This window comes from Tamandua tetradactyla, chromosome X, assembly GCF_023851605.1.
Source record: "Tamandua tetradactyla isolate mTamTet1 chromosome X, mTamTet1.pri, whole genome shotgun sequence".
NCBI classification, from domain to species: Eukaryota; Metazoa; Chordata; class Mammalia; order Pilosa; family Myrmecophagidae; genus Tamandua; species Tamandua tetradactyla.
In genome coordinates this window covers 87,966,283-87,978,502 of record NC_135353.1, presented here as the reverse complement: position 1 = coordinate 87,978,502, position 12,220 = coordinate 87,966,283, and the positions used below count along the sequence as shown (strand labels likewise).

At 35.6% G+C, this 12,220-nt stretch overlaps 1 pseudogene; it reads left to right on the top strand.

The window, feature by feature from the left end:
- Positions 1-3,512: 3,512 nt before the first annotated feature.
- On the top strand, positions 3,513-4,479 carry LOC143671230 (casein kinase I pseudogene; annotated as a pseudogene).
- The last annotated feature ends 7,741 nt before the right edge of the window (positions 4,480-12,220 follow it).

The following is a 12,220-nucleotide window of genomic DNA, read 5'->3' as shown; positions in this document are numbered from 1 at the left end:
CTATATTTTCATCTAGGTGCTTTTTAATTTTAGTTTTCATATTTTTATGTTTGTTCCATTTTGAATTGAGTTCTGTATATGTTGTGAGGTAGGGGTCCACCATCATTCTTTCACATATAAATATCCTGTTCCCTCAGCACAGGTTTTGAGGAGACTACTCTTTCCATTCAGTGGACTTAACACTTTTGTGAAAAATCAGTTGGACAAAGGTGTGATGACATATTTCTGAACTCTGTTTCATTCCATTGACCTATATGTTCATTCTTGTTTTAGTATCAGGCTTTTTGGATTGCTGGAGCTTTGCAGTAACTTTTAAAAATAAGAATTGTTAATTCTCCAACTTTGTCCTTTTTCTCAAGATGATTTTGGCAATTTGGGGACAATTTCCCTGTCATATGTATTTGATAGTGGATTTCAACTTCTGTCAAGAAGTAGATTAGAATATGGATTGGAATTGCATTGATTCTTTCTATTATTTTGGGTTAAATATAAATCATAAGAATATTAAATTTTTCCCAGAGTGCTCTGAGCTGTGTGAAAGTGGCTTCTGGGGAAGGGGGTTATTTTATGTTGGTTGGAGCTGAAGAAACAAAATGGCGGTGGCAGAGGAGTGACAGGAATTCCTCAGGGTGTGAGTTCATGGTGGTAGTGGTATCTGAAGTGCTGCAATAACTCACTGCCACTTTTTTCAGCATGCAATATCACCAAGAAACCAAGGCTGTAATGGCCATGAAAAACAGCTGGCCCAGCCTAGTAAGCATGAAAGCCCACTCACAAACTGGGAGCCTGGCAAAAAATAAAAATAAAAAAATAAAACCTTACACTCTAGAAATCTTTGCAATAGGCCCCAACATAATAACCCATGCTCTTCACTTCAATTCTCTGAGTTCATATGCTATAGTTAATCCATATGAGTGTGGCATGATAATGTTTGTCCTTTTGTTTCTGACATTTTATTCAATATACTGTCCTTAAGTTTCATTCACTAGTTGCCTCACAACTTCATTTCTTTTTGCAGCTGCTTGGTAGTTCATTGTATGTAAACACCACAGTTCCCTCTTCCATTTCCCAGTCATTGAACCATTAGGCCACCTCCATTCATTGTGGATCACAAACACTGCCATCATAAACACCAGTGTGCAAATGTCCATTCATATATACCCACTTTCAGTTCCTCTAGGTATATACCTAGCAATGGAGTAGCATGATCATATGGCAATTCAATCCCTATCCTCCTGTGGAACAACCACACTACTCTCTGGATGTGGCTGCATCTCTCAACTTCCCTACCAACAGTGAATAGGTACATCTTTTTCTCCACATTTTCTCTAACATGTGTTTCTCTTTGTTCATGTTTAAACAATTTTACCTGCACATCATACAATCCAACCTAAGTGAATATCGATGCCTTCACCACCATAATCTATAAGGAGACATTTCCTTTACTTCTTCATAGAATAAATACCCCTCCCAAATGTCCCTCCCACTTCTTGACATTTAGTTTTGGTATAATTACTTTGTTACAGTCGGTGGAAGCCTATTAGAATGCCATTGTTGACTATATATCTCTGCTTGCATTGATTGTACCTTTTCCTATATACAATACATTTTCAAACCCTTGCAATGTTGACATTCATTTGTTCTCCCTTATGAAAAAAAGGTTTTTATACTTTTACATTTACTGTTATTGTGCACTTAGGCATTCCTAAGTTATACCACCGCAGCTATGAACTTTTATTCTGGATTCAAAGTGTCCCCAGCCCTTCTTCCTCAACTGTACTTGCATTCAGCTTCACTCAGTGCATTTATATTATTGTGGTACCATCTGGTAATATTGTGTAATCCATTTCTGAATTTTTACAATCTGTCTTGTTTTGCAATCTGTATTCCTTCAATTGATATTTCTAAATTCTGAGATACTGAGCTATTTTTATATAACCTACCAATTCCCTGAAACTGCAAGTATTTATGTGACACCTGAGACTGAGAAGTAGAACACTGAAGCTATGAAAGTCAGCATTACTCCAATGAACAACTGTTTAAAAAGCTAAAAAAGTGATCAGACTTTGAGTAGAGATAGGAATTAGGCTGATCTGGATAGCACTAAGGTAAATCATAATACTGGGTAAAGGATGATATGGTCCATATTTTCAAACTTTCAAACTTTAAATTCTTGTGTGACCAAAGGGAGAGATGTTTATTTGGTGCAAAATTCATATTTTGAGTAGCACATTATCTAATTTAACTTGTGTCACAAGAACAGCATAATTACATGATATCTTGAATAGGGTGTGAGACCTTGTTGGTTTGTACAGGTTAGTGTGATGTCCTGATATATCACAGAACAATTTGGGCAGGGAATAAAAAAAGTATTTGCAAAGTCTCCTTGGGAGACTGGGGAGAAAGGAGGAAATATTAACTCCCCCCTCTGGGGAATTCCTTTTATTCTTGTAAGCAGTTGGGGCAACCAATGTAATAGGCTGAACCCTCACTTGGTGCTTGACCCTATGAAGCTTATTCCTTCAAGTGAGAGGCTAAACTTAGTTATAATTATGCCTAAGAGTCACCCCCAGAGAACCTCTTTGGTTGCTCAGAAGTGGACTCACTCGCTAAGCCAACTTGGCAGGTGAACTCACTGCCCTCCCTCTGATGTGGGACACAACTCCCAGGGATATAAATCTCCCTAACAACATGGAACCTGACTCCTGGGGATGAGCCAAGACCTGGTATCATGAGAAGAAGAAAGGTTTCTTGATCAAAAAGGGAAAAAGAAAAATGAAATGAAAAATCTCAGTGGCTGAAAGATGTTTTCTGGGCTGAGAGATTTTAAACAGAGTTGGGAGGTTATCCTGCAGGTTATTCTTGTACATTATATAAATATCCACTTTTAGTTTATGGTGTATGGAGTGGCTAGAGGGAAGTACCTGAAACAATTGAACTTTGTTCCAGTAGCCGTGAGTCTTGAAGAAGACTGTATAAGTATATAACTTTCACAATGTGACTGTGTGATGGTGAAAACCTGTGCCTGATGCTCCTGTATCCAGGTTATGGGCAGATGAATTAAAAAATGATATTAAATAAATAATGGGTTTAGATAAAGGATAAAAATGAGATAGATTGAAATCCTGTGGGCCAATGAGAGGAAGGGGTCAGGGGCATGAGATGCATGAGTTCTATTTTTTCTTTTTATCTTTCCTTCTGGAGTGATGGAAATGTTCTAAAAATGATCATGGTAATGAATACACAACTATGTGATGATATTGTAAGCCATTGATTGTATAATATGTTTGAGCTGTACAAGTGTGGGTATTTCTCAATAAAAATATTTTTTCAAAAAAGAAACAAGACTGAGAGGTGGTGATCAGTTTCACTTCAGAGAATTCTGGGCCATGTAACACTGAGAAAGCATTTCAGTTTTCCATTTCCTGCTGCCCTCCTACACAGTCTGGAGGTCCTTGTCCTTCTCCTAGAGGTGTTGGAGCTTTATTCCAGCCCTCCAATTTCATCTCAGGATGGTGAGCAGCAGTGGCTCCAAGAACATTTTCATATTTGGAGGAAAATATAAACTGGTATGGAAAATCTGGTCTGGCTCTTTCAGGGACATTTATCTGGTGATCAGCATCACCAAAAGTTTAGGAAGTGGCAGGGAAGTTAGAATCTCAGAAGGCCAGTCATCCCCAGTTTCTGTTTGAGATCAGACACTAAAATTCAAGGTGGAGTTTGCAGCCACCACATAGGGCAATGTGGTCAGGAAAAAGGCTACAATGTGTTTGTGATGGATCTTCTTGGACACAGCCTGGAGGACCTCTTCAACTTCTGTTCAAGAAGGTAACAATGAAAACTATACTTATGTTAACTGACCAGATGGTCAATGGAATCAAATATATGCATACAATACTTTTATAAATAGAGACATTAAACCAGATCACATTCTAATAATTATTTAGTGTCACTGTAATCAGTTATTCATTATTGATTTTGGTTTGGCCAAAAAGTAGAGACAACAGGACAAGGCAGCACATACCATAAAGAGAAGATAACAATCTCAACAGCACTGCCAAATATGCTAGTATCAATGCATATCTTGTTATTGAACAAAGTCACTGAGATGACACAGAATCATTAGGATATGTTTTGATGTATTTCAATAGAACCAGCCTGCCAAAGCAAAGACTAAAGGCTTCAACAAAGAAACAAAAGTGTGAAAGGATTAGTAAAATGATATCCACTCCTGTTGAAGCTGTATGTAAGGGGTTTCTTGCAGAATTTGCTATGTGCTTAAATTATTGTCATGGGCTACTTTTTGAGGATGCAACAGATTGTATGTGTCTGAGGCTGCTAGTCCATATTCTTGTTAGGACTCTGAATCACCAATATGAGTAAACATTTTATTGGAAAATGGTAAATCAGAAAGTTGTGGAGAATGCAGCCTATTCCAATGGGCAAGGTCAGTAGGCTCAAACCCCCACAAGTTTCTGAGCATGAATAGATGGACAGAAGAAGCAACGCAGATGATTGCTGCAGCATTTGTGTCTTCCCAAATCTAGAAATTTCAGTTCATATGTACACTAGCCAGTGGCTATAAACAACAATTTACTTGCTGTAAAGAACTAAATCATCATTTAAACTGGCTCTGGGAAGCATAGGTGATGCTGTATCCTAAGTTGTAGAGTTGTAGCTGCTGTAATTATGAACATTAACTGAGATAGTGAAACACGATATCCAGTTTTCTACTGCACTTTTCAAGTGGAAAAGTTAACTAAATGATTGAAACACACAAATTGGTGGAGAAATTGTGCCTACGCTTTTTTTTGTTAAAATTTTATTTTGAACTATACTGCTGTGAAATCTCATTTCAGAATAGCACAAACAATCTTAAGCCACAGTTGTGATGGTTGTGTTCATTCTTAGCATTTTTCCATCTCTGGGGTTTGCAAGTTGTTCATTTAAAACATTCTTAAAATGGTTGGCTTCTTGTTTGTGAGCCAGCTAATTTGGGAGCAACCAAAGTTTCCTGTGATTGAGCACATGAAAAACTTTCTACTTAACTGTGTTAGAAATAGCATCTAAAGAACATACTCAAGAAAAAACTTAGTGACTGCTAACCTATCCTTTGGAATATGCAGTAACTGTATATATCATTTTTGGTATAAAACAAAAATATTTGTCACAAAGATTGAGTTAACATCTTACAATTGAACAATGTATGTTTGTTGCTTAGATAAATGTAATCACTATAAACATTTATAGAATCTGTGTTTTTTATTTTATTTTGAAATGGGACCTTTAATTTAAAAGTCCACTAAAAACTAAGCACTATTTTTTTAGAAGTGAGATTTCTTAAAAACAAGAAGTGTTTTGCTGACTCATTATGGGATCAAAGTCTCCCCAAATTTTTAATAGACTACTTCAAGCCATTTGTTGAGTAATAATTTTTTGCAAATTGTTTTAGATTTAGCATTACAACTTTTCCTAATTTTTTATTTTTATTTTCTTTAATCATCTGAAAAGGAATAGCATTATTTCATTTTTCTTTTTTTTAATGACTTACAGGCACAATGCTTAGTACTGCAACTGCCAGCACATGGTATTGTAACTCCTGCTGCCATTGATTTAACAGCTGAACTGATTTTGAATAAGAATTAAAGCCTTAAGGGGTTTGACTACAAGAGGAAATTTTCTTTAAAATCTTTGTGAAATGGCTTTAACCAGATTGACTCTCATCCTTGGAGAGAACAACAATATGTGAGGTTCATGTGATTGATGACCCTCCCTGGCCCTGACCCACTTCAGTAGGTTATTTGTGTATTTGGGCTTCCTCTCTCAATCTTATTTGCACATTCTTTTCTATTCCTCTTTCTGACCCAAGGAAAACAAAACCTATTGACAAAAAATTCTTTAAATAGTGTAGTTTACTCATTAATAGCATGCCAAAATAAATTAAAAGAACATTTGTCTGAGAATCCTGACAGGAAAAAAAAATATTTAGTCTTCCAATTCATGAACACAAGACGTCCTTCAATTTATTTAGGTTTTCTTCATTTTTAGCAATGTTTTGTAGATATACATGTACAAGCCCTTAACATTCTTGTTTAAATTTGGTTCAATTTATTCTTGGTTAAATTTAACCATCCTTGGTTAAATTTATTCCTAAATATTTCTTTTTTATTGCTACTGTAAATGGAAATTTTTCTTTACTTCCTCTTTGGATGATTTATGTTTAGAAACACCACTGATTTTTGCATGTTGATTTTATACCCTGATTTTATACTTAGCTAAATTCTTTTATTAGTTCTGGTACCATTTTTGTGAATTTTTCAGGATATTTGTATATAGAATTATGTCATGCACAGATAGGGAAAGCTTAACTCTTTCCTTTCCTAACAGATGCCTTATTTATTCTCTTTGCCTAAGTGCTCTCACTAGAACTTTCAGTATAAAGTTGAACAACAGCAGTAAGATTTAGAATCCCTATGTTCTTCCAGATCTTGGGGGGTGGGGTGGGGGTGATTTCAGTCTTTTACCATTGAGTGTGATGGTAGCTGTGAGTTTCTCATATAAGGTTTTGACATGTTAAGAATGTTTCCTTCTAGTTCTAGTTTACTGGGTGTTTTATAAGAAATGGGTGCCAAATTTTGTCATATGCCTTTTCTGCATCAATTGAAATGATAATATGCATTTTCCCCTTCATTTTATTAATATGGTGTATTATATTACTTGTTTTTCTCATGATGGCAATCCTTTATACCTGGGATAAGTATCACTTAATCATGGTGTGTCATTTTTAATACTCCATTTGATTTAGTTTGCTAGTATTTTGTTGTGGATTTGTGCATCCATATTCATGAAGTATATAGTATGTAATTAAATTTTCTTGTATATGTTTGTCTGGTTTTGGCACATGGGTGATTCTGGTCTCAAAAAATCAGTTAGAAATTGTTCCTGCCTCTTCAAAATTTTTCAGTGTTTAAGCAGCCTATTGTTAATTCTTGTTTGAATGTTTGGGAAAATTCACAATGAAGTGGTCTAATGATTCTATTTTTAGTTATTGGCCTATTGAGATTTTCTATTTCTTCTAGTTTCAGTGTAGGTCATTTGTATGCATCAAGGGATTTGTCCATTTCATCTAGATTGTCTAATTTGCTGACATTTAGTTGTTCATATCATCTTCATTATCTTTATTCATTCAGTAGTGTTCTAGTTTGCTAGCTGCCAGAATGCAATATACCAGAAACAGAACAGCTTTTAAAAGGGAGAATTTAATGAGTTGCTAGTTTACAGTTCTAAGGCCAAGAAAATGTCCCAATTAAAACAAGTCTATAGAAATGTCCAGTCAAAGGCATTCATCCAGGGAAAGATACCTTGGTTCAGGAAGGCTGATGAAGTTCAGGGTTTCTCTCTCAAGTGAGAAGGCACATGGCTAGCATGACATCATCTGTTAACTTCTTCTCCTGGCTTCCTGTTTCATGAAGCTCCCCAGGAGGCATTTTCCTTCATCTCCAAAGGCCACTGGCTGGTGGACTGCTTCTCATGGCTATGTCTTTCTGCTCTGCTCTCTCTGAATCTTCTTCATTCTCCAAAATGCTTTCTCTTTTATAGGACTCCAATATACCAATTAGACCCATCCAAATGGGTGAAGATATGTCATCACCTAATCCAGTTTAACAACCACTCTTGACTAAATCACATCATCCAGGGAGAGGATCTGATTACAGTTTCAAACATACAGTATTGAATAGAGATTATTTGACCTTTATGAAATGATATTTTGATTAAAACATGGCTTCTCTAGGGGGCATACATCCTTTTAAACCAGCACAAGTAGTAAGATAGTAATGACTGCTTTCATTTCTGACTTTAATTATTTGCATCTACTCTATTTTTATTAATCTTCCTAAAGGTCTGTCATTTTCATTGATCTTTGCAAAGTGCCAATGTTTTCTTAATTTTCTCTGTTTTTTACTTTTCTATATATACTATATTTGTTCCCTTACAAATTTGTTATTTCCTTCCCTCTACACAATTTGGGTTTAGTTTGCTGTTCTTTATCTAGTTCCTATAGATGTGCAATTCAGCCAATGATTTGAGCTCTTCTATTTCATTATGTGAATTTAGGGCTATACATTTCTCTTTGAACATTGCCTTCATGTGTTGCAATCTTTCAGCAACCCTGCGGAATGAAACACACAGACACACGAGACGTACGTATATAATTTCTCACAGCTCTTTTGCTGACCAAGCCTGTTTGCAGAACATGTTTTTTCCCTTCACCCCCAGATAAGGCTCATGGCCAGGAGCTCGCTGTTTGCAGCAGACCTCCTCAAGGCCACTCTGAAGCCAGTCACTCCCAATAAATTCCGCAGGTTTTCTATTAACCCTTTGGCTCCTACATTCATGGTATCTCATAAATTTTGAAACGTCATGTTCTCATTTTCATTCATCCCATATTTCCTAATTTCCTTTGTGAAATACTTTTGAAGTATTGATTCCTTAAGAGTGTGTTGTTTAACTAACATATATTTGTGGATTTTCCAATTATCTCTCTATTATTTTTAAATGGTTTTATTCACATTACGTATAATTCACCTAAAGTGTACAATCAGTGGCTCTCATTATAATTACAGAGTTGTGCACTCATTAATACAATCAATTTTAGAACATTATAATTACTCAAAGTTCCCCATCCTTTTTAACCACCCTATTGTTGCTAGCTTTCCTTCTAATGATATACAGGACCTTAAATTGCCTGTTTGAACCATGTTCATATACAATTTAGCTCTGCTAATTATACTCCTGATAGTGTGCTACCATCACCTATATCCATTTCTAAAGGTTTACAATTAACTAAATTAGAAATTCTGTACAAATTAAGCATCGTCTCCCCATTCTCTACCCTCATTCTATCTATATTCTAGATTCTAACTCTGAATTTGCCTGCTAAAATTCATTCATATCAGTGAGATCATACAATATTTCCCTTTTTGTGTCTGGCTTATTTCAGTCAACATAATGTCCACAAGATTCATCCATAATGTCACATTCAACAGAACTTCATTCCACCTTACAGCTGAATAATATTCTATATGTGTACACCACATTGTGCTAATTCATCAGTTAATACACACATGGTTTGCTTTCATCATTTCATAATTGTGAGTAATGTCACCATAAGCACTGCTGTGCAAATGTCTGTTCATGCCCCTGCTTTCAGTTCATCTGGGTATACACCAAGTATTGAGATTGCAGGATCATTTGTCAATTGTATACTTATCCTCCTGAATAATAGCCAAACTGTTTTCCACACTGGCTGCATCAATTTACACTCCCATGAGCAATGAAGAAATGTTTCTAATTCTCCACATCCTCTTGAACACTTGCAGTTTTGTTGTTTTAATAGTGACCATTTTAGTAGGGGTAAAATTATATCTCATTATGGTTTTTATTTGCATTTCCCTAGCTGTTTTGGTGTTGCACATTTTTCTTTTTTTTTCATATTTGCATTTCCTCTTTGGAAAAATGTCTATTCAAGTATTGTGCCCATTTTAAAATTGGGTTATTTGACTTTCTATTGTTTAGTTATAAGCATAGCCTTGGAGTACAAAAAGTTAAATAAGTTAAATTTCAACCATTAAATGCTTATAAACAGTTGATATTAATGTAGAAAAAAATTTATATTAAAATATCCCATCCAAAAAACAAAATGTAAAATTCCAAAATATATATACATATAATCTCAATTTGGCAATCCTCCTTAAGTTACCAAATCTAAGCAAACAAAAATAAGACTGCCAGTCAAAGTCTGGAGATAAATACACCAAAGAAAAAGTTAGAAGTTGCTGGGATATGAGTAGGTTTTCCTACTTTCCTATATTGTCCTAGCTTTCTTTTTTAACTTTTTATTGTATAATATAATATATATACAAAGCCAATAAATAAAAATTATTAGTTTTCAAAACACTCTTCAACAGTTAGCTAAAGCACAGATCACAGAGTTTGTCATGGGCTACCATATGATCCTCTCCTCTCATATTTTTCATTCTAGCTGCTCCAAAATATAGGAGGCTAGAAGGCATAAATATTTTTTTATCATCACAATTGATGTTTTTCCTTTTTTGTGAAAAATAACATATATACAAAAAAGCAATAATTTTTAAAGCATAAAATACTTCAGAATTTGACATGGGTTACAATTCCACAAATTTAAGCTTTTATTTCTAGCTTCTCTAAGGTACTGGAGACTAGAAGAGATATCAATGTAATGATTCAGCAATCATATCCATTTGTTAAATCTTATCTTCTCTGTATAACTTCAACATTATCTTTGAACTTTCTTTCCCTCTTTTTAGGGGTGTTTGGGCTATGGCAATTCTAAATTTTTCATGTTGGAAGAATCTGTCAATAATATGGCATATGGATATGGAACTATCTGATGTTCTGGAGAGACTGGGCCCTTTAGGTTTCAGGACTGATCTGGCCCAGGGACCCATCTGGAGGTTGTACTTTTCTGGAAAGTTACTCTAGTGTATGGAGTCTTTGTGTGGTCTTATATATTTCCCTAGGTGTTCTTTAGGATTGACTGGAATGGTCCTGGTTGGGGTTTTGCATGTTATGATAGGCAGCAATGTCTAATTGAAGCTTTCATAAGAGCAACCTCCAGCATAGACTCTCAATTCTCTGAATTCTCTCTGCCACTGATATTTTATTAGTTAACCCTCTTTCCCTTTTTTTGGTCAGGATGGAATTTAGATCCCATGGTGCCAGGGCTGGACTCAGCCTTGGGAGTCACCTCCCACACCACCAGGAAGATTTTCACCACTGGAAGTCATGTTCCACATAGTTGAGAATGCAATGAATTCACTGGCAGAGGTGTGCTTAGAGAGAGTGAGGCCACATCTGAGCAAAAAAGAGGACCTCCAGAAGTAACTCTTAGGCATAACTATAGGTAGACTAAAAGCTTCTCTGCTATCTAAATAAGTTTCACAAGAGTAAGCCTCCAGAGTAAGGGCGTGGCTTATTGATTTGGGTGTCCCTAAAGTTTGGCACATGATCAGGGGTTTCCTGAGGGTAAAGTTTAATAGTTCCATATTATTTCTCCCAACCTTAGGGGACTTGGCTGATACTTTTTTTGTTTGTTTGTTTTTAACTTTTATTTTTCATTGCAAATACTTTTTGATTATCTGCTTAATTTTCTCTAGGCTGCATCAGGCATTACATTAAGCTATAGAGGATTAAAGGACCTCTTTCTTATTCTGGACTCCTTGTGTTTCAATTGTTCAGATGAGCTATACAGAGTAGTTGAATTAAATTATGTGCTATAGAAAATTTCTATTCTGGACAAAAGAAACTTTTCTTCACTTGGTCTTAAAGAGGATGTTTGGTTCTAAAATACAGACAATGTCTTCCTTGATTCTGTGTTCTGAATTACTTTAACCCCAACTTTATCAGCTTCATTCTTACCTCTAAATATCAGGATATATATAATAGCCTCTCAAAATCCAGGAATAATAATTAACACTCTAAATAAAATGTGTCTGCTATAAAAACCTAAAATCTAGGTCCTTGTCTTTTTATAAGCATTTTCTAAAGGAGAGCATACCATTGTTGTTCTTTTGTTTCTGGCTTATTCTGCTTCACCAAATGACCCACACACTCATTCACATAATTGCATGCCTCACAACTTCATTCCTTCTGCTAGCAGGATGACATATGAATGCAAGTATGCACCGCTGTTCACCAGTCCACTTCTCAGTCAATGCATCCTTCAGCCACGTGCATCCATCAGGCATCAGGTATTGTGCCCAAAGTCCACAGTCCATCAACACTCTCTATTTTAGATAATTCCATTTTTCCTAAGAGAAAGAAAACCAACAAACACACCCTGGCCAAATAAGAAATCTAAACCTCCTCTTAACACTTGTCCCTTCTCCAATTATTTACTTCTGCTGTTGCTGTGGTAGTGCTGATGTTTTCCTTCTAAACATCATTTATAGCATGCAATAGAAGTTTCCCCCTGTTCCCTGGACTTAAACACTCTTTGGACAAGAATCATACCTTTGAATTAATTCTTTCAAGAACTAATTTATATTTCTGGTGTTAATCAGTGGTACAGGCAGTTCTATACAATCCATTTCAATCTTCTTTTTTCAATATGGTAATATTGCTTATAGACCCACTAGAGAGCCACCTTCTATCTATTCCCTTACACTGGAGTTGAATCTCA